At 41.9% G+C, this 22,212-nt stretch overlaps 1 protein-coding gene across 3 annotated transcripts in view; it reads right to left on the minus strand.

Moving 5' to 3' along the window:
• LOC115190948 (neurotrophin receptor-interacting factor homolog) overlaps window positions 1-22,212 on the minus strand; it is a 204,524-nt gene that overhangs the window by 113,604 nt on the left and 68,708 nt on the right. The window lies entirely within an intron of this gene.

A 22,212-nucleotide genomic window follows, 5' to 3' on the forward strand; every position in this document is an offset into this window, starting at 1 on the left:
CCTGACCTGTATCACCGGACGTGCTTGTTGCACCCTCGACAATTACTATGATTGTTGTTGTTTGACCATGCTGGTCATTTGCGAACATTTTAACATCTTGACCATGTTCTGTTATAATATCCACCCGGCACAGCCAGAAGAGGACTGGCCACCCCTCATAGCCTGGTTCCTCTCTAGGTTTCTTCCTAGGTTTTTGGCCTTTCTCAGGAGTTTTTCCTAGGGAGTTTTTCCCAGCCACCGTGCTTCTTTCACATGCATTGCTTGCTGTTTGGGGTTTTAGGCTGGGTTTCTGTACAGCACTTTGAGATTTCAGCTGATGTACGAAGGGCTATATAAATAAATTTGATTTGATTTGATTTGAAATAAAAGATACCAGAAATGTTCCATACGCACAGAAAGCTTATTTCTCTCAAATTGGGGACAAATTTGTTTACATCCCTGTTAGTGAACATTTCTCCCATGCCAAAATAATCCATCCACCTGACAGGTGTGGCATATCAAGAAGCTGATTAAACAGCATGATCATTACACAGGTGAACCTTGTGCTGGGGACAACAAAAGGCCACTCTAAAAAGGCCACTCACCCAACGCAATGCCACAGATGTCTCAAGTTGAGGGAGTGCGCCAATTGGCATGCTGACCACAGGAATGTCCACCAGAGCTGTTGTTAGAGAAGTTAATGGTAGTTTCTCTACCATAAGCCGCCTCCAACATCGTTTAAGAGAATTTGGCAGTACGTCTAACCGGCCTCGCAACCACAGACCATGTGTAAACTGTAGGTTTGCGCACCCAAATAATGTCATTACACTGTCAGAAAAATGTGGCCTTTTATAAAACGGATTTCAGGCAATTCTACATCCTTTTACATTCTGCCAAAGTCTTCAGTCATGTAAAACGAGCGCATCGGCCATCACCAGTGAGTGAGCTGCGCATAATTGGGTGAGTCAGTGAAACTGGAAAGCAGTTTTAGGACTAATTACCTCATATTGTAGCCAACAATATGTGTCTCCACACACCTAGGCCTAGTCTAGTCTATTGATGGATTCAAGATACGGCAGTTTTTATTCCACACAAATTATCTAAATGACAGGCTACTTTGACACAAACTGAGAATCTGAGATCAATAAAAACGACCTTATCTTGAATCCATCAATAGACTAGGCCTAGGTGTGTGGAGACACATATTGTAGGCTACAATATGAGGTAATTAGTCCTAAAACTGCTTTCCAGTTTCACTGAGTCACCCAATGATGCGCAGCTCACTCACTGGTGATGGCCGATGCGCTCGTGCCAAAAGCCTTTCTCTCTCATTTTACTTTGTAAAATTTTATTTGGAAGTTGATCAAATATTTTGGTAGCCTACAGCAGACAGATTATTCTCTTTTCAGCAGGAGCCATTTGCTTTCCAACCTGTGTTTTCATGTGATTGTATTTGAAATATTGCACAATACCTGTTTTTGTCTGCATGCTGTTTGTTCACTGACAGATTTGCAGTGCATTCCCAACTGTAGGACCATGCCTTGTTATTAGGCTACCCTCCACAGCTATTGGTCCAAGCTATTTTGTGGTGCAGTAGGCTATTCTGAATTATTTCATTTATTTCTGAACAGACAGCATTAACTCTATAACTTTGGAAAAGGTATTTCAATATATCAGGGGTGCTGCTGCTCCTCCAGAACCCTTCGCACTTCTATAATGAAATAGATGATGCCATGCAACGCTGGAGAGATAACAGTTGCAGGCTCATGTCTATCAGAGGAGGGAGAGATCTCATATAAAGTTCATCTCATTCTAGTTCTGAGAGCGATACAGGCACGCTTCTCACAGCCACAGTCACACATTGGTCTCAAACATAGGTTACAATGTTGCACAAACCATAAGCCTGGGCCCGCCCAACCCGAATCAACTCTTAGAATATCAGGCCTGGGCTGAATTTCCTGAACGAAACAGTCCAAAACAGCGAGGTGCCTGATCCTTTTCCTGCAGGATTCGGTTCAAATTAGGCACTGATATTAACATGGCACAAGTCATGGCAAAATGTGCAGAATTTCCGGAAATTAGCTTTAAAAACAGCACATTTTGTCTGTGCCCCATGACAAAATGTGCTGAATTGTAGCAAACTTGATTCTAAAACTTAGGGCCGGGAACGGGACGACTGACCCCGCAGTCTCGGCCTTCTGCAAAATGTACCTCTTGCCATTCCTCTGTATTGGTCGAGGATCTTGACACTACATGGACGACTGGCGCGGACGCGCTCTCTAATTGTCCTCTCTGCACGCTCCCGTACCACCTTCAGTTCCAGTAGCTGTAGTTTCCTCCGCAATGTCCTGTTTTCTTTCTGGCTTTGAGACATTTCCAAACGAAACACTGCATAGTCGTCGTCTACGAGTTTACAGATCTCTGCCACGGCTGCATTCGCTAGCACCTCCATGATGGAGGCTATTTGAGTGTGAAAAACCATTGTTAGCTAACGTTAGCGGCTACTTAGATAACGTCTATCAACCAAGTCCTGTCTCCAGCGCGAATTAAAGACTACCTGAAGTAAGTATGTGATGCTGTGCTGTTCAATTAGTCATATTTTGAGTTCTAATGTGTCAATAAACGTCTAATTAAACAATAACAAAAATGCTAACGTGGAAATTGTTATTGGTCACTGTTCTCTTCCGTTTACGCACTGAATATAAATAATTTTTGGTTGGCGTCATCACTCAAAGGGTGTGGTTAAATGAAAAAGAAATGCGCGCTGTTCTTTGAATTACGGTACTGTTTATTACGTTACATCAAATCTCCTATGATCAGTATCTTTCAAGCTGAGAGCAGACTTGTTTAGAAAGAATAGTGTGTTAGCAAGCATAGAGTAGAAAATAATAGAACAATTTTAATCCATCTACATCACCTCCGTCCTTGTTCTAGCCAAGGTTTACTGTCTCTCTCTAAAAAAAAGTATTTACACAAGTCTGTTTCAAATGACAAGTTAACAAAGGGTTATGAGGGGTAATATAGTTCACATAACAACTTCATAGACGCTCTAGAGTCTATCAATGAAGGTAAATACAGTATATTCTGCTCTGGGTTTCTTTATAAGCCACGGTGCTCATTTTGAACGTTAACATAAAGACCTTATCTTTCATATCAGCGAGAAATAATAATAATAATAATAAAAAGGATAAATTACTACACACACATAGGGCTAATTCGGGTTCCCACACGGCCATATATACAGCATGTAGTGATAATTTGCTTTGAAAATCCAAGAATTCTAAGTAGCCAATCAGTCACCAGGTGAGTGGATGGTAGCAAATAGACTTGTTCTTAACACACCTCAAACTTAACAATAGGGGTTACCTTGAATGAATGAGTATTGACTATAGTAGTCCTTTGTATCTTGTTTGGCGTTTTCTTGCTTTCATTTGATTGCTATAAGAACTAATGAGCTCTCTCACCATCAACACACACCATTACTTTAAAGCACATGTGTCTTCATAGATCCCCTGATGCGTGTTTACCACCACCATTTGTCTGACCATAGTGGTCGGGAGTGTAATTGCCCGAACAATACCTGAATATGAGATGCACCCAAATTGGCTCCAACACAGCGCTTTATTCACGGATGACAGACGGAAGACCCGAGGAGACCATCTGTGCTAATTAGCTATCTAGCGTGCTCCGAACACCTGTGTGTAACGGAAGGAACGACGCCAAAAAAGTGTTTTAACTGAATACTTATGGCTGTAACTGTGTTAAACCCGCTTAAAACAGTGTGCAGTAAGTGTATATTTTGCTTTTGTGAAATTATTTAGATGTGATATTAAAGTAAAGGGCTTTATGTTTCTAGAATTGTATCGCAATTGAGAATCGATCCACATTTAGATGGAGTATTTGACAGTTTTGGCTGCCAGAACCAATCTCCCTATAAACGATAGGTTTTCAGACCCATCCTCTGACCTCCACTATGTCGCCTCTGATCCTACCCTGCTCAGTTATGTTGTCCCCTGGGTTCTTGTCTGCACCGGTCTGGGAATCCAAGGTAGCCGCCCAGTCTCCTGCAGCCAAGCACCTGCAGGAAGAGGTTAGAAAATAGACTTTGCATATTGAGTTTTTTTAATATTTTTTTTTACAATTACCTGGTCAAGTTCATACATTAATGTGTTTTGTATGTGAACATAAGTTGTTTTGATTTCATTTAGAAATGAAGAAAATATAGCCAGACACATCACTATTCCCATTGAAGATATATTACTGTATGTAGGTTATATGTATTTCTTCCTTACCTTGCTCCCCCATCTTTAGTCCACTCAGCAGGTCAATGCTCTCTGGTCCGTCTTCTATTGTCTCCTCTTTGACCAGCAGCAGATCAGGCTTCCCATCCTTTCCCGAGAACCTCTTCTCACAGTGCGTACAGGCGAACGGCCTCTCTCCTGCGTGTACCTTTAGGTGCATCTTCAGGTTGCCAGCATGGGTGAAGCGCATCTGACAATGGGTACAGTTGAATGATTTCTCCCCTGTGTAAACCTTCTGGTTGATCTCCACCTTTTGGGGTCAGCTGAAGCCTTTGTTACAGAACATGCAGAGGAACCGTTTCTCTTTAATACTGCCTGGTGTGGCTCCCCCCTCCTAACGTGTCATCTGAGTCCAGATGGGAATGAACAGCCCTCATGCTCGGGTTACCATAAAGTAAATACTCTGAGCAGGAGGACAGCCCAGTCGCCCCAGCCCCAGTCTCTCTGGGTCTGACTTGTGGTCAGATCCTGTGTGTAAAAGCCTTTGTGTTAAAGTCGATGTGTCTGTCTCTGACTTGAGGATGGCGTTCAGTGTTCCACTGACCTCCGCGGTATGGCAATTGCACTGCTTCCAACTAAAGGGCTCTCCAGGGGGCGGTGCGTTCAGCCCAACACATCACCGGTTGTACAGTGCCTGCCGTCCATGACATCTTCAGCACCCAGTGTCACAGGAAGGCCAAGAAGATCATCAATGAGCTACGGCCTGTTCACCCCACTACCATCTAGAAGGTGGAGACAGTACAGGTGCATTAATGCTGGGACCGTGAGACTGTGAAACCGCTTCTATCTCGAAGCCATTAGACTGTTAAACAGTCACTACTTGCCTTAGTCACTGTTCTAGCCGGCCCCCACCCGGTACTCTACCCTGCACCTTAGAAACTGCTGCCCTATGCAGTCATTGAACACTGGTCACTTTAATAATGTTTACATTCAGATTTTTTTTTTGTCATCACTCATCTACACACAATACCCCATAATGACAACGTGAAAACATGTCTAGACATTTTTGCTAATTTACTGAAAATGACATACAGAAACATTTAATTTATACACCACTGAGTCAATACTTTGTAGAAGCACCTTTGGCAGTGATTACAGCTTTGAGTCTTTCTGGGTAAGTCTCTAAGAGCTTTCCACACCTGGATTGTGCAACACATGCCCATTATTCTTTTAACAATTCTTCAAGCTCTCTCAAATTGGTTGCTGATCATTGCTATACAACCATTTTCAGGTCTTGCCATAGATTTTAAAGTAGATTTAAGTCAAAACTGTAACTCGGCCACTCAGGAACATTCACTGTCTTCTTGGTAAGCAACTCCAGTGTCTTCCCTGTGGCTCAGTTGGTAGAGCATAGTGTTTGCAATGTCAGGGTTGTGGGTTTGATTCCCACGGGGGGCCAGTACAAAAAAAAATATATAAAAAAATGCATGAAATTAAATGTATGAAATGTATGCATTCACTACTGTAAGTCGCTCTGGATAAGAGCGTCTGCTAAATGACTAAAATGTAAATGTAAAAACATGTTATTTTCACTCTGTCAGTTAGGTTAGTATTGTGGAGTAAATACAATGCTGTTGATCCATCTTCAATTCTCTCATATCACAACCATTAAACTTTAACTGTTTTAAAATCACCATTGGCCTCATGGTGAAATCCCTGAGCGGTTTCCTTCCTCTCTGTCAACTGAGTTAGGAAGGACACCTTTATCTTTGTAGTGACTGGGTGTATGGAAACACCATCCAAAGTGTAATTAATAACTTAACCATGCTCAATGGGATATTCAATGTCTGCTTTTGTTTACCCATCTACCAAAAGGTGCCCTTCTTTGCGGGGCATTGGAAAACCTACCTGGTCTTTGTGGTTGAATCTGTGTTTGAAATTCACTGCTCGACTGAGGGATCTTACAGATAATTGTATGTGTGGGATACAGAGATGAGGTAGTCATTCAAAAATCCATGCAACTTATTTTGCAAGTTTACACCTGAACTTATTTAGGCTTGCCATAACAAACAAATTTTGTATTAATCTGTAAATATTTAAGAACATAATTCCACTTTGACATTATGGGATTTGTGTGTAGGCCAGTGACAAAAAATCTCAATTGAATCCATTTTAAATACAGGCTGTAACACAACAAAATGTGAAAAAGTCAAGGGTTGTGAATACTTTGAAGGTGCTGTGTATTTAAATGATATTGAAATCAATATCAAGCCACTGTCTGTCATTTTTGCCTTGATAAATTTCATGATGTGTAGCCTAACAGGTGAGGTGCCAAATCTTGATTCAGTGCATTATTATAGGATCAAATACAATAACATTGTATTGGTCATGTATACATTTTTCAGATGTTATCCCAGGTGCAGCAAAATGCTTCTGTTTCTAGCTCCAGCAGTGCAGGAATACCTAACAATACACACATACAAATTAATAATGAAGAAATTATGGGTAAGCATTAGAATAGGCCGCCTCAATATTTGCCGCCATTGGTGACATCTCACTAGTAGCTTTTTGTTGAATAATTAAAATATGGTAAGATTTGAATGGAGAAAGCTGATCTGAGAGCAGTGCTGCCTTTTATTTCGATCATATCAGTATCGACACATGCCTCAACGACGCTCTTAGTGAACGTTCTCTCTGCTTGGTGTTTTGGGAAAAATATCCTATTTACACTTTTTGTAGTCCATTTTGACACTTGAATAACTGTTTCTGACTTATATCGATGCCACATAGGCCGTTTTTCAAAGGCATCCGTTGCTTTTTTAAAGGCAGTCGCTCTTTAAGAGAATATAGTAGCTCCCACTGGGCACAGACGTCAATTCAACATCTATTCCACATCGGTTCAACGTAATTTCATTGAAATTACATGGAAACTACGTTGATTCAACCAATGTGTGCCCAGTCTGGTAGGGAGGCTCACACTAGAGTTGGACCCGCCCCAAAATGGACCTAGTGCTTTCCCACCTGGATCAGATATCTATATATTAATTGTTTAAATAATACATGTTTTAAAACACGTTCCAAATGGACCCAAGGACAACTAAACCTGTTCGGAACTGATCGGATCCTGACCCGGTCCAATCCGAGAGAGGGAAGCAGCATATTTGTATTTATTTTTATGCTACTTTATTAACCGACTGATAAAGCGTGAGCGAAGGGAGAGAGAGGTGCCGCTCTAGAGAGAGGGGAGAGTACTGTGAGCAGGGAGAGATGGCAACAAAGCCGACTCGGGCTAATGGTGCGTTCAAGACAACTGGGAACTCTGAAAAATACGAGGTCAAGTCATGATGTCAGTGATCTTTAGGTCAGAAAGTCTGAGCTCTTGAAAGAGGCCCGAGTTCCCGAGTTGGAAAACAATTTTTCCCAGTCGGAGCTAGTTTTCTTTGAGTTCCTAGTTGTCTTGAACACACTGAAATCAGAAGTTTCGGATTTCCAAGTTCCTAGTTGTTTTGAACGTGGAATTATAGCTAGGTTATCTATCATCAAATATGATTATGTAGTACTGTCTTGACTGCATCAAACTGGGAGAAGCTAGTTAAGCTAGCTAGCTAGGCTAATTGAGGCGCCAGTGCGTGCTTTCTCATCCTACAGTTACAAATAACTCCATTCAGAATATTAAGTAGCAACCTACCTGTTGGCTCTTGGTCGTTGTAGCCTATCCTTCTCCTTTAACTTTAATTCCATCTTCCATTGATTAGATATCTTAACTTTTGCCAGACAGAGGCTCTATGACTGTAGCCTATTGCCGCTTTGATGACTTATGATTGGCCAACAACAACGAGCTACATGTGCCACGCTCCACTCTCGTGGAAAGCAAAAGCAGCAGCATCAATTATAACAATCCTCTCTCTACTGCAGCAGTCGCGTTCAGATATGTACGGCCCTTCTGGACAAGTCAGTAAAAAAATTACACATACCCTTGACAATCAGATCCGACCAAGACCTGTGACATTATTTGAGAATTCTTGAGCCGGACATGCTCGGTCCCGAATCTGGTTTCGGGTATTCAGGCAGAGGTGGATCTGTGAAGACCTCTAGCTCACACTCCAGTACAGTAGGTGGCGATATATGTACGTTTCAGTTGGTTGTGATTCGCCAATACAACTATGAAGAAGGAGTGAACAGTTGTTGCTGGAGATCAGAAGTGTCTGGTGAGAGAAAGACAGGTTGAGGTTGCCAAGATCAGAGTAGTACAGAAGGTGTGGTATGCTGAGGCAGTGAAGAGAGTGGTAGAGGGAGATGGGTCCAGGTAGAGGGGGACTAACAGGATCCCTGTGAGTAGGCCGAGGCCAATAGAAAGTGATAGAATAACATGTACTTCAGTAAGGTTGAATTCTTAGTGTTCATAGCCATGGTTATCAACTGTGCTGCAGAAATGGAACGTAAATCACAGACAATGGCTGTGGTGGTGGCAGCTGCTGAGAAGTACTTGGATGTAAGCGATTTTCGATTTTATTGCAGAAGAGTTACAAGTTGTGTTGAGGGATAGTGCAGCACCTAGATCTTCTGCACAGATTCTGTCAGACCTGGGCCCTGACAGTAAATCTCAGTAAGACAAAAATAATGGTGTTCCAAAAAAGGTCCAGTTGCCAGGACCACAAATACAAATTCCATCTAGACACCGTTGCCCTAGAGCACACAAAAAAACTATACATATCTCAGCCTAAACATCAGCGCCACAGGTAACTTCCACAAAGCTGTGAACGATCTGAGAGACAAGGCAAGAAGGGCCTTCTATGCCATCAAAAGGAACATAACATTTGACATACCAATTAGGATCTGGCAAAAAATACTTGAATCAGTGATAAAACCCATTGCCCTTTATGGTTGTGAGGTCTGGGGTCTGCTCACCAACCAAGAATTCACAAAATGGGACAAACACCAAATTGAGACTCTGCATGCAGAATTCTGCTAAATATCCTCTGCGTACAACGTAAAACACCAAATAATGCATGCAGAGCAGAATTAGGACAATACCCACTAATTATCAAAATCCAGAAAATAACTTAAATTCTGCAACAACTTAAAAGGAAGATATTCCAAGTCTTCCATAACAAAGCCATCACCTACAGAGAAATGAACCTGGAGAAGAGTCCCCTAAGCAAGCTGGTCCTGGGACTCTGTTCACAAATAGACCCCAGTGAGCCCCAGGACAACAACACAATTATACCCAACAAAATCACGAGACAACAAAAAAATTATTATTTGACACATTGGAAAGAATTAACAAAACAACAGAGCAAACTAGAATGCTATTTGGCCCTAAACAGAGAGTACACAGTGGCAGAATACATGACGACTCTGACTGACCCAAAATGAAGGAAAGCTTTGACTATGTACAGACTCGGTGAGCGTAGCCTTGCTATTGAGAATGGTCGTCGTAGGCAGACCTGGCTCTCAATAGAAGACAGGCTATGTGTACACTGCTCACAAAATGAGGTGGAAACTGAGTTGCATTTCCTAACCTCCTGCAAAATGTATGACCATATTAAAGACACAAATTTCCCTAAGATTACACAGACCCACAAAGAACTTGAAAACCACATCCAATTTTAAACTCTCATATCTATTGGGTGAAATACCACAGTGTGCAATCACAGCAGCAAAATTAGTGACCTGTTGCAAAAAGAAAAGGGCAACCAGTGAAGAACAAACACCATTGTAAATACAATCCATATTTATGTTTATTTATTTTCCCCTTTTTTACTTTAACTAGTTGCACATTGTTACAACACCGATGGGGCCAAGTAGCTAGTGGAATAGTGGTGAGTTTTTTTTACTGGGTGTAGGATTAATTAGTAGGGCAAATATTCTACGATGTGTAATGATCTCGCACTCCAGAACAGTAGGTGGAAACACACAGATAAGAGGAATCCATGAATAGAGGAGGCCGTGACCAGCAGACGTGACATTTTGGGGAGAGCTTTTGCAGAGACAGGGATGGTGGTTGGAAGAGCGCGCTTGTTTGAAATTGAAAAGTGTCGCGGTAGCTTTTGATAAAGAATAACATCAAGACGAAGCCGCTGCTTTATAAGTGGGATGCACTGTTGAGAAATACAAGTCCGAGGAGTTTGCGCTGATTGTGACAGCCGGTTAAATGGCGTCCCTTGAGAAGGCAAGAACAATATGTATGTCAGGAGAAGTGCAGTATTATTATAAGGAGACGTATACTTGGAATACGGACGGGGAATGGAGGGAAAAGAGAGGCAGAAGAGGTCTAAGAGAGAGGGAGGAAGACGGTGAGCTTGAGTCAGTTAAAAATGTCTGGAAAAAGGGGAGATGGTTTGCTAAAGTAGAATCGTAGAATGTGTAAGCAGTGAGCTGAAGAGAATGAGGGTGAAGTATCGGAGGTGGTCGGTGTGGGGAAGTTCTCGGAGCCCGAGGCTTGCACCGAGGGCCAGGATAAAGATGAGTCTGTGACAGTAGGAGTGAAGTTTTTGGAAAAAGTGGACCCTTGCCTTTTGGTTGATCGATTTGTGGTTTCAGGGTGGGTGAAAACAGTTGGATACTGTGGAATCGGTGAGGGTAACCAGAAGTGGTATTTTGATAGTTGTTTGTGTTTCTGCTGGTCAGAGGGAGAAGGCGCTCGGCGTTAAACAAATGGGGGCAAAAAATGTGAATTGTTTTGCTCTCAAGAAAAGGGCGCCATTGAAAGGAGTGATTGCTGGGGTAGCAGTAAATGTAAAAGTTGACCAACTGAAGTGGAAGATTCCCGGTGTTTGTGATGCTTGTTGTTTGGTGCGGCGCAGACAGGGTGGCGAGAGTGGTGAAACAGAGTCATTGTCTGTTCTTTTGAGTTTTGATGATGAGTCTTTGCCCGACAAAGTGATGTTAGTAATCCTGTACAAGCTTTTGTGCGATATACATTATGTTGTTACAGGTGTCAAGCTTATGGTCATGTGGAAGCAGTGTGTAGGAGGGAGGGTCCTAGGTGTGAGAAGTGTGCAGAAGGGCATGAGACAAAGGAATGTGTAGCATTGGGGAAAGTAGTGGTATGTGTTAATTGTAGGGGTGCCCATGGGGCTGGGGATCAGAAATGTCTCGTGCGAGTGAGGCAGGTTGAGGTGGTTTCCAGGGTTAGAGTAGTGCAGAAGTTGTCATATGCTGAGGCAGTGAAGAAAGTAGATTAAGATGGGTCAAGAGGGAGGGATCCTGAGAGGAGTAGTAGATCTGTACCAGTAGAGGGATAGGACAACAAGTGATATGTTTCAGTAAGAATGGATTTTTAGCATTTATAGCACAGGCTATCAACTGTACTGCAGGGAGGGAACGTAACTTGCAGAAATTGAGGTTGTGGTGGCAGCTGCAGAGAGGTATTTGGGTGTGCGAGACTTGACATCAGAAGAGTTATAGGGTGTGTTGAGTGGTGATGTCCCATCCTTTCAGGTTGTTGACATGAGGCAGGACTAAATAGATTTAAGTAGTGGATTAGGGTGGTGTTATTTTAATTTAATTTATTGTGAATGTAGTGTTAGATGGTAGGGTATTATTATTTATTTTTTTACAATTTCAAGCAAAGTATAAGGGAGTTGTACTCCAGTCTAGTAGGTGGCGGTAATACAACATATTGGGTGGCACAGCAGTCTAAGGCACTGCATCTCAGTGCAAGAGGCGTCACTACCTGGTTTGAATCCAGTCTGTATGACATCCGTCCGTGATTGGGATTCCCATAGGGCGGCGCACAATCGGCCCAGAGTCGTCCGGGTTTGGCCGGAGTAGGCCGTCATTGTAAATAAGAATTTGTTCTTAACTGACTTGCCTAGTTAAATAAAGGTTACATTTAAAATGTTAAAAAAATATTGGATTCCAACCGCCGTTAAACATTGAAGGGGAGGCCGTGAATGGCCTCACACTCCAGTCCAGTAGGCGGCGTTGTATGCATGTCACGGTTGCGATCCGCCAATACAAATTTAGAGAAGGAGAAGTGAACCGTGACCAATAATCATTTCCACGTTAGCTTTTTTGTTGTTGTTATTTAGACGTTTATTAATACTCTGGCACTCAAAGTATGACTACTTTAACTGTACAGCATCACACGTTTACCTCAGGTAGTCTTTAATTCGCGTTGGAGACAGGACTTGGTTGATAGACGTTATCTAGGTAACGTTAACTAGCTGCTAACATGGCTAACTGTATGGTTTTTCACACTCAAATAGCCTCCATCATGGAGGTGCTAGCGAATGCAGCCGTGGCAGATATATGTAAACTCGTAGACGACGACTATGCAGTGTTTCGTTTGGAAATGACTCAAAGCCAGAAAGAAAACAGGGCATTGCGGAGGAAACTACAGCTACTGGAACTGAAGGTGGCACGGGAGCGCGTCCTCGCCAGTCGTCCCAGTAGTGTCAAGATCCTCGACCGACACAGAGGAATGGCAAGAGGTACATTTTGCTGGAGGCTGCGCGGCCTGTCACCCCGTTCTCCTCTGCGTGTGTGTGACCTTAGATGCGTTAACCACTATGGTTAACCAGAATTCGGTCTTGTTCAGTTTTTGGATAGTATGCAATAATTCCCCTGATTACTTATCCATCATGTTCTAACCAGATTCTTGATTTACTGCATTTCCTATTATTTACTAATCGAAAACAATATGCTGCATGGAACATCTCAAAATAGTATGTCAAGAAGTGTTATTTTACATCCCTGCCAATACCCATACTTGTGTATTAAATAGTATGCAAAAAAATAAAATACTACTACAAATGCGTCATCTAAAGAGCGATTGACTCCCGCCATCCGTTTATTTTCGTACAACCCGTCAATTTATGATTAGCAGCTGTTGTCAAACACTTGAGTCATTAAAGAGAGTGAATTATACTAGATAAAATGCCAAAATAAGTATAAAGTTTAAGTATGTAGTATGCTAGTATTGGTATTCAGACAAGGCCAGTGTCAATAGACCTTTGAGCATTGACAGTAGTTAACCTAATCACCTCTTTTTCCACCAATCCCTCTCTTAGGTGAAGGACATCTCACTGGAGGCCACAGGAGCTTTGTGAAGCCAGCGAGACACAACACATGGAGAGATGACCAACCAAACACTGTTGATGAGGGGAGTGGAACCTCAACCCAGCACGTTATTGTGATAGAGGTTAGTGTAATTGTGTTGCATAAAAAATGTGTTACTTTGTGCAGCATGTCAAATGTGGCCCGTTTATTTCAGAAAGGCTCCCCTCAGCTATTCACTTCCTTACGTGTACATCCTTATTTCTCTGTTATAGGGGACCTTGTGAGACTTCCCTATGACATTGTTATCCTATTCAAATCATATACTGGTAAGAACCTCCTCTTCTTGTGTCAGTCTGTAGATGCTGAGGATGCAGGGCCTGGGGTCAAGCTGGAGAGGTCTGAAGGAGAGGACCCAGGGCAAAGCACAGACATCCAGACTGGAGCGGCTGGAGTGCTCCCTGTAGCCACGGAGGACCCCACCACCACCACGCCGCCCAGAACCCGACGCAGCTTCACGGAGGTCAGTGGAACGCCGAACGCTGTCCTCAAGTCCGACACTGAGACCTTAACTGTAGCACACAGAGGATCTGACAACAGATCAGACGCAGAGAGGCTGGGGTCACTGGGCTGTCCTCCTGCTCCCAGCTCAGAGGACTTACCGGTATTTCACCAGAGCCTGAAGACGGTTAATTCCTGTGGAAATACTGATGGTGACACGTTAGACACTGGCGGTGATGATCCATCTTGTTTTTACGCTACAGAGATGGACCCTGGCAACATATCCGTGGGTTTAGAGACACAGACTGATCTGTCTAGAGGGGACTGGAACCGATACAGTAGTAGTGTATACTCTGAAGGGTGCCTAGATAAGAAAGGGGAGGTTATAGCGGTAGATAAAGTGACTGTGAAAGTGGAGGGTGACACTCCTCTTACATGGAATGCAGACGAGACTCACTTAGGAGAAGGACACTCACAAGATTTCTTAGATTACAGGGACAGTTTAGAGACAAATCCAAATGTCTCGAGCCACTCCCCTCTACACACGCTCAGGGATTGTGCCCCAGTGTCCACGTCGAAGGGGCCTTACGATTCACGCAGCCGCGTCCTTTTCGATCAGGTATTGAACTCAAATGACAGGGCTAGAGCCCAGGCTCAGGGAGGGGGAGCTACATCAGGCAATAGTAAAGAGAAACGGTTCCTCTGCATGTTCTGTAACAAAGGCTTCAGCTGCCTCCAGAAAGTGGAGATCCACCAGAGGGTCCACACAGGGGTGAAACCCTTCAGCTGTACCCAGTGTGATATGCGCTTCGCTGAGGCTGGCAGCCTGAAGAGGCACCAGAGGGTCCACACAGGGGAGAAACCCTACAGCTGCCCCCAGTGTCACATGCGCTTCACCCAGGCTGGCAGCTTGAAGAGGCACCTGAAGGTCCACGTGGGAGAAAGGCTGTTCGCCTGAGGTTCTCAGAGAGGAGCTACCTCAGGACACCCCAGCAGAAAAACTATTCCACTTTATAGCTTGTTGCGTTTATATCAAACGCTGCATTAGACTAAGATTACTTTTCATTGTAGTGAGCAGAAAAGATCCACGGATGCATTTGGAATAACGAGAGTAAAAGATTTCAGTGTTGAATATTCCTGGGTAGAATATTGCATCCAGACATTGTGTGATATACACTGAGTGTACAAAACATTAAGAACACATTGCTAATATTGAATGGCACCCCCCCCATTTGCCTTCAAAACAACCTCAATTATTTGGGACGTGGACTCGAAAGCGTTCCACAGGGATGCTGGACCATGTTGACTCCAATGCTTCCCACAGTTGCGTCAAGTTGGCTGGATGTCTTTTGGGTAGTGGACCATTCTTGATACACACGGATAACTGTTGAGCGTGAAAAACCCAGCAGCGTCGCGGTTCTTGACACAAACTGCTGCACCTGCTACCATACCTCCTTCAAAGGCACTTACATCTTTTGTCTTTCCCATTCACCCTCTGAATGGCACACATACACAATCCATGTGTCAATTGTTCCAAGGCTTAAAAATCCTTATTTAACCTGTCTCCTCTCCATCTACAATGATTGAAGTGTTAACCCATCTACAATGATGGAAGTGGGGTTAACAGGTGACATCAATAAGAGATCATAGCTTTCACCTGGATTCACCTGGTCAGTCTGTCATGGAAAGAGCAGGTGTTCTTAATATTTTGTGCACTCAGTGTATAAAGCACATATAAGCCTAAAAAGTCTGTTACATATTGTGTTTGTACTGTGTAGGCTATATGATGTTCACAAATGCCTATTTCATTACATCTATTGAACTGCTTTCCCAAGACACTTTTAATGAGGAAATGAATGCAATTTATCAAGTTCATGCAGATTTTTAGTTGAGACGTCTATGTGTAGTTTTCATATGGTCTATTTAACACTTATGTTTAATAAACATAAAATTGTACTTTTTTAAGGCTATCATTAAGACTTTCTTTAGTATACATCACATCTGATTTCACCCTATTCTGCATAAACAGAACTTTATAGCCAATATACACTTACTAAATATACCTACACATACCCACACACTAACAAACACCTACTGTACACGTCAAAATAGTTTAGTCATGTTTGTCCGACTTTTGACTTATCATAGCTGACTTATTTTTACCCACAACATCATATTTATGTCCACCATGATGGGTTTAACAACAATGAAGTCATTCTGTAACTACAGTATAGGACTCAAACATAGTGGGGATGGGTAAACACTCCCGGGCCATACTTGTGAAAAAGGTTCAGATTAAGCATCAGGCAATGTTCCAACTGTGTCCATAACAGTAGTATAACAGCATGTACCGATAATCAAAGCAACTACATTGTTTATTTTACTGACTGATCAAATTGCTTTCTATGTAGAGTGTCTAGATCCATGTAATTGTCGCAGATTGTGGCAAGGGTTCCAATTACATTTGTGTGTTTAGAAGGGACGTAGCCTACAGCTTGAAATGAAGATTTAGAATGAAATTAATTTCTTCAGCCTTGCAGACAAACACTGCTATGACCTAATAATCATATTGCATAGGCTATATTATATGGACGTTTACACCTAAATGTAGCCCTACAATGTTTTATATGCATTTTTATAATCACCTACTTCGTCACATGTTATTTGACTTGAGGACGAGCAGCATTACAAAGTGTTCTAGAGTAGGATTACAGGTTGTACTCTCACTATCACACTACAGAAGGCAGTATTGCAGTTATTTTAAATAAGTTTATCGAGAGTCCGGAGGTCAAGAATTGACAGTCTTAATTGAGGAAGACGTTTGGCAGTATCAGTATCAGATGGCGAATTACTTCTGTTTGATTGTCATCTAACTCGCTGATTCTCATATTCTGTAATATAGGAACTCCGATCAACAGTAGAGCTATAACCTACATTCACATCAGATATTGTCCTCCTTATGCTATAATATATTAATGCATATGGGACTTTGCATGGTACACTTCCATTGTCGATAGGCTACAGTCCTACGGATATAAAAATGATTCACTCCTGAAACCCTCATGTGAAATCAATGATTTCAATGTAAAAATGCAGACTGACACGGGCTACTGACACTGCTACATAAATCATTGTCGCTACCATAGTACAGACTATATTATATAGACGTATAGGCCTACACTTACATGTACAATGTTACAGTGCATTAGGAAAGTATTCAGACCCCTTGACTTTTTCCACATTTTGTTACGTTACAGCCTTATTCTAAACATTTTCCTCAATCTACACACAATACTCCATAATAACAAAGCACATTTTTTTTCTCAATGTTTACATAAAAATACCTTAATTACTTAAGTATTCAGACCTTTTGCTATGAGACTTGAAATTGGACTCAGGTGCATCCTGTTTCCATTGATCATCCTTGAGATATTTCTACAACTTGATTGGAGTCCACTTGTGGTAAATTCAAATGATTAGACATGATTTGGAAAGGCACACACCTGTCTATATAACGTCCCACAGTCGACAGTGCATGCCAGAGCAAAAACTAAGCCATGAGGTCAAAGGAATTGTCCGTAGAGCTCCGAGACATGATTGTGTTGGCACAGATCTGGGGAAGGGAACCAAAATGTTTCTGCATCATTGAAGGTACCCGAAAACACAGTGGCCTCCTTCATTCTTAAATGGAAGAAGTTTGGAACCACCAAGATTCTTCCTAAAGCTGGCCGCCCGGCCAAACTGAGAAATCGGGGGAGAAGAGCCTTGGTCAGGGAGGTGACCAAGAACCCGATGGTCACCCAATAGAGCTCTAGAGTTCATCTGTGGACATTGGATAACCTTCCAGAAGGACAACCATCTCTGCAGCAGTCCACCAATCAGGCCTTTATGGTAGAGTGGCCAGACGAAAGCCACTCCTCAGTAAAAGGCAAATGATAGCCTGCTTGGAGTTTGCCAAAGGGCACCTAAAGGACTCTCAGACCAACCCTTTGGCCTTAATGCCAAGCGTCACGTCTGGAGGAAACCTCGCACCATCCCTACAGTGAAGCATGGTGGTGGCAGCATCATGCTGTGGGGATGTTTTTCAGCGGCAAGGGCTGGGAGACTATAGGATCGAGGGAAAGATGAACGGAGCAAAGTACAGAGAGATCCTTGATGAAAACCTGCTCCAGAACACTCAGGACCTCAGACTGGGGCAAAGGTTCACCTTCCAACAGGACAACAACCCTAAGCACACAGCAAAGACAACGTAGGAGTGGCTTCAGGACAGGTCTTTGAATGTCCTTGAGTGGCACAGCCAGAGCCTGGACTTGAACCTGATCGAACATCTCTGGAGAGACCTGAAAATAGCTGTTCAGCGACGCTCCCAATCGAACCTGACATAGATTGAGAGGATCTGCACAGAAGAATGGGAGAAACTCCCCAAATACAGGTGTGCCAAGCTTGTAGCGTCAAACCCAAGAAGACTCGAGGCTGTAATCGCTGCCAAAGGTGCTTCAACAAAGTACTGAGTAAAGGGTCTGAATACTTATGGAAATGTGATGTTTAAGTTTTTTATTTGTAATACATTTGCAAAACTTTCTAAAACCCAGTTTTTGGTTTGTCATAATGGGGTATTGTGTGTGGATTGGGGGGACACACAATTTAATACATTTTAGAATAAGGCTGTAAGGTAATAAAATGTTGAAAAATTGAAGGGTTCTGAATTCTTTCCGAATGCACTGTTTGCGTGGACAGTGTTTTCCAAAAATGCTTGAAGCGAGGGGGGCTCGAACCCCACGGTGGTTTGCTAGTCAACGGCTTTAGCGGTGTTTGCCACCAGGAAAGCAATGATGGTTACGGTACATGACAGCTATTTGACAAGTCCATAAGGCTATTCTACTTTTCAATAATTTTTTTTACAATGTACAATAAACTTAAATGTTATATTGAGTCCCACAGTGGATGTGTAATAAGACCCATAAAACCTAGGCTTACTCTGGAGTGATATTTTGATAACCGTGTAAATCTCTCTCGGGCAAGGTGACTTATCAATCTATATTCGGTTCTATTTACTCTCAGATACGAAAATGCTGACTAACATCAAAGTAGGCATCATGCAAGACTACAAATCCCTGCAAGCTCCTGCACGTCATCTCTAGCTGACACCTTTGCTGTCAGCTAGCTAGTTACCTTGATCCAAAATGAAAGATATATTGAACATTTAAATTCACTGTTCCATATTTTATTTAACACATTTGTTTTATTTATGCATTTGGTCTTGTCTTGTACAGAATACTATCCTAGTAGCAGTCAGATATTTATAATGTGCCATGAATACTAGAGGTCGACCGATTATGATTTTTCAACGCCGATACCGATTATTGGAGGACCAAAAAAAGCCGCTACCGATTAATCGGCCGATTATTATTATGATTTTTTTTTTATATGTGTATATATATATATACACACACACACACACACACACAGCTCTGAAGTGACAACGACACTGAAGAGTCTGCTTAGGAGACAAATACTCTCAACTGTTTGAATAATAAAAATAGAGTTTAAGTTACCTGTGATGAATGCTGAAAACAAAAACTGTAATTTCTATATGCAGGAAATCCTATTTTAATAATGGGCATGGTAAGAATTGACTACCAAAGTGCGAGTCATAATTCCCATGACACCTTCTAGCAAAATCTGAAAAGCGGTTCCTTCATTTATTCCATAGGATATTTTTAGATTAACTTAAAATAAGGTCTGTGTTTGGTTTAGGCTTACACCACCTTGCCAATGTTATAACTGTGTAGATATCCATAGGATATAACTCTGATCAATATAAGCAAAGATCATTTTTTTTTTGTAGAGTGGATTTATGAAAATATGTTGACAAACGTTACCTAGTGAGATTTACACGGGTATCAAAACGCTGAGGCAGTTTAAGCACAAAACACAGACCTTATTTGAAGTAGATCAAGACATTCTCTATGGAAGACATGAACGGTAAAATAACGAAGGAACCCCTTTCAAGTTCAGCTGCAAGTTATTACAGGAATTATGACGCGTCGACTATTTCTCTCTAAACCATATACCTTTGACTATTACGAGCCTGCTGCTGCCTACCACCGCTCAGTCAGACTGCTCTATCAAATATCAAATCATAGACTTAACTATAATATAATAAACCTTAGGTCATTAATATGGTCAAATCCGGAAACTATCATCTCGAAAACATAATTCTTTCAGTGGCATACGGAACCGTTCCGTATTTTATCTAACGGGTGGCATCCATAAGTCTAAATATTCCTGTTACATCGCACAACCAATGTTATTTCATAGTTCCGTAAAATTCTGTCAAATTAGTTCGCAACGAGCCAGATTCTGTATACCCTGATTCTGCGTGCAACGAACGCAAGAGAACTGACACAATTTCACCTGGTTAATATTGCCTGCTAACCTGGATTTCTTTTAGCTAAATATGCAGGTTTAAAAATATATACTTCTGTGTATTGATTTTAAGAAAGGCATTGATGTTTATGGTTAGGTACAGTCGTGCAACGATTGTGCTTTTTTTTCGCAAATGCGCTTTTGTTAAATCATCCCCGTTTGGCGAAGTCTGCTGTCTTTGTTAGGAAGAAATAGTCTTCACACAGTTCGCAACAAGCCAGGCGGCCCAAACTGCTGCATATACCCTGACTCTGTTTGCAAGAGAAGTGACACATTTTCCCTAGTTAAAAGAAATTCATGTTAGCAGGCAATATTAACTAAATATGCAGGTTTAAAAATATATACTTGTGTATTGATTTTAAGAAATACATTGATGTTTATGGTTAGGTACACGTCGGAGCAAAGACAGTCCTTTTTCGCGAATGCACACCACATCGATTATATGCAAAGCAGGACAGGCTAGATAAACTAGTAATATCATCAACCATGTGTAGTTAACTAGTGTTTATGATTGATTGTTTTTTTATAAGATAAGTTTAATGCTAGCTAGCAACTTACCTTGGCAACGTAAAGCAGGTGGTTAGAGCGTTGGGCTAGTTAAAGTAAGGTTGCATCCCCAAGCTGACAAGGTAAAAATCTGTTGTTCTGCTCCTGAACAAGGCAGTTAACCCACCGTTCTTAGGCCGTCATTGAAAATAAGAATGTGTTTTTTAACTGACTTGCCTAGTTAAATAAAGGTTTAAAAACTAAAAAAAATAATAAAAAAATCTGCAAACCGGTGGCCAAAAATACCGATTGCCGATTGTTATGAAAACTTGAAATCGGTCCTAATTAATCGGCCATTCCGATTAATCGGTCGACCTCTAATGAATACTAGGCTATATTGCTAGCTAGCTACCTAAGATGATATTAGCAACATTCCCTTATTTTACCAGATCCTCTTCTAATTCAGCCTGTGGAAGTCTTTATTTAATCCCTTATCATTTCTGCCAACTATATGAATAAGGTGAAAGTTATTTCAATTCATGGTGTCAGAATGCACTGCTGTATTATAGAAAGCATTTCAGAACTAACTTCTTGAAAAAATTCTTACCCGAGCTGTAGGTCCATGTGAGTGTGTGTGCTCATTTAGGCCTGTACATCAACCAGCACTGGGACCACTGGAGACTTGGAATGCTGTCTCTCAAAGTACTGCTTGAATTTCTTCGGGTCTGCATCAATGAAGGTCAAGTACAAAATGGAGGAAGTTAACAATCTGTGGCTTAGATTGAATTCAAAGTTAACACAAATGATAAACTAAGCAATACGATGCAACAAACTTCTACACTTATGAAAGACTACCACACAGGCCAGTACAATAGCCTACACATGGAGAGGAACCTAAAAGCACATTCAGTACCAACCAGTACTACTCACCCGACAGACAGAGCAGGTGTGGACCAGTGCTGCCTTGGCTGCAGTCTTCTGGTCCGCAGCTGCTCTCTTCCTAGCAACCGCTGCCATTGCAACTTCAATTTGAGAGTGGATTATGCGTTATATATCAATACCCCCCTCCAATTGTACCCATAGTACAGAAAAATGAATTAAACAGGTGCACAGCTACAGATCTGATTGGCAGGACTGTGAATAAGCTTTTGTTCCAGCCCATACCCGACTACAAATCATAGCCTATCTCCGTGATTCGCTATGTTGATTACATAATGAAGTCAAGTTTTAGAGCTGGGCTGGGACAAAACCCGTCACACACTCCTGCTCTTCAGGACTTCCTGCAATGACAGAAACGGACAGCAGCAGGAGAATGGTGTTCCAGGTTGAAACAGCTTACCTGGTTGAGCGGTGATAAGACTCAGGCACACCCTTTGGTTCTGGAATAAAGGAGGTGCAAATTACGTTTGTGATTTGTTATAAGACAGTAATTATCCCTCTTAAACAAACGTGTGAAAAACAATTAATTTAAAACCCACCATAGCAGGTAGGACTAAACAAGGTTACATAGCCTTGTCTACTTAGTTATACTAATCATCTGCTGTCCAGAGGGTAACAGCAAACATATCAATGT

The sequence above is a fragment of the Salmo trutta genome, chromosome 4, assembly GCF_901001165.1.
Source record: "Salmo trutta chromosome 4, fSalTru1.1, whole genome shotgun sequence".
Lineage (NCBI taxonomy): Eukaryota > Metazoa > Chordata > Actinopteri > Salmoniformes > Salmonidae > Salmo > Salmo trutta.